Source organism: Alexandromys fortis, unplaced genomic scaffold (assembly GCF_014885135.2).
Source record: "Alexandromys fortis isolate MF-2015 unplaced genomic scaffold, M_Fortis_MF-2015_v1.1 scaffold_184, whole genome shotgun sequence".
In the NCBI taxonomy this organism is placed as follows: Eukaryota; Metazoa; Chordata; class Mammalia; order Rodentia; family Cricetidae; genus Alexandromys; species Alexandromys fortis.
Genome location: NW_026068125.1, coordinates 3455078 through 3456679, shown reverse-complemented (window position 1 = coordinate 3456679; position 1602 = coordinate 3455078).

Here is a 1602-nt window from a genome sequence, read left to right as displayed (position 1 = left end):
CCATCCAGGCCTAGGAAGGTGTGCATCCAAATAGACTAGGGTCCCAAAATTCCAGTACATGCAGGAGAAACAAGTCCCAGTGCTTTTATCAATGGCTTCTCAGTCAGTCCCCATTGTCAGCCACATTCAGAGAGTCTGGTTTGATCACATGCTTATTTAGTCCCAGTCCAGCTAGATTTGGTGAGCTCCCATTAGATCAGGCACACTGTCTTAGTGGGTGGACCAGCCCCTCACGATTGGTCCTGACTTCCTTGCTCATCTTCTCCCTTCTTCTGCTCTTCAGCTGGACCTTGGGAGCTCAGTCCAGTGCTCTGATGTGGGTCTCTGTCTCTATCTCCATCCATCGCTGAATGAAGACTCTATGGTGATACTCGAAATAATCATCAGTGTGATTATGGGGCAAGGCCAGTTCAGGCATCCTCTCTTCTGCTGCCCAAGGGCCTAGCTGGGGACATCCACGTGGACATCTGGGATCCCCTCTAGACCCAAGTCTCTTGCCAACCCTAAAATGGCTCCCTTAATGTAGATATCTTCTTCCCTGCTCCTATATCTGCCCTTCCTCCATCTCAGCCCTCCTACTCCCTCAAGCTCTCCCCAATCGTTCCCTTCTCACTTCTCTCTCCCCGCCTCTTCCCTTCCCCTAACCCCACCGTTAGCCCTACACCCATCCCCATGCTACCAACTTTTGCCCAGCGTTCTTGTGTGCTTCCAGTTTCCAGAGGGATCCATATGTTTTTCTTTGGGCTTACCTTGGTATTTGACTTCTCTAGGCTTGTGAACTATAGGCCAATGTCCTTTGTTTATGGCTAGAGTCCACTAATGAGTTAGTACGTACCATATTCATCTTTTTGGGTCTGGGTTATCTCACTCAGGATAGTAGTCCTCCTTGTCCGCTATGTTCAACGAGACCGGTTTTAACCCAGGCTTTTTCAGACCCAGGCCAGCTGGCCTTGGTGAGTTCCCAATAGAACATCCCCATTGTCTCAGTGTGTGGGTGCACCCCTCGCGGTCCTGAGTTCCATGCTTGTGCTCTCTCTCCTTCTGCTCCTGATTTGGACCTTGAGATTTCAGTCCGGTGCTCCAATGTGGGTCTCTGCCTCTGTCTCCTTTCATCGCCGGATGAAGGTTAATATTCAGCAGGATGCCTATATGTTTTTCTTTGTGTTCTCCTTCTTATTTAGCTTCTCTAAGAACCCGAATTATAGGCTCAATGTCCTTTATTTATGGCTAGAAACCAAATATGAGTGAGTACATCCCATGTTCCTCTTTTTGGGCCTGGCTTACCTCACTCAGGATAGTGTTTTCTATTTCCATCCATTTGCCTGCAAACTTCAAGAAGTCCTTGTTTTTTACTGCTGAGTAGTACTCTAATATGCATATATTCCATACTTTCTTCATCCATTCTTCAATTGAAGGGCATCTAGGTTGTTTCCAGGTTCTGGCTATTACAAACAATGCTGCTATGAACATAGTAGAGCATATATTTTTGTTGTATGATAAGGCCTCTCTTGGGTATATTGCCAAGAGTGGTATTGCTGGGTCCAGGGGTAGGTTGATCCCAAATTTTCTGAGAAACCGCCACACTGCTTTCCAGAGTGGTTG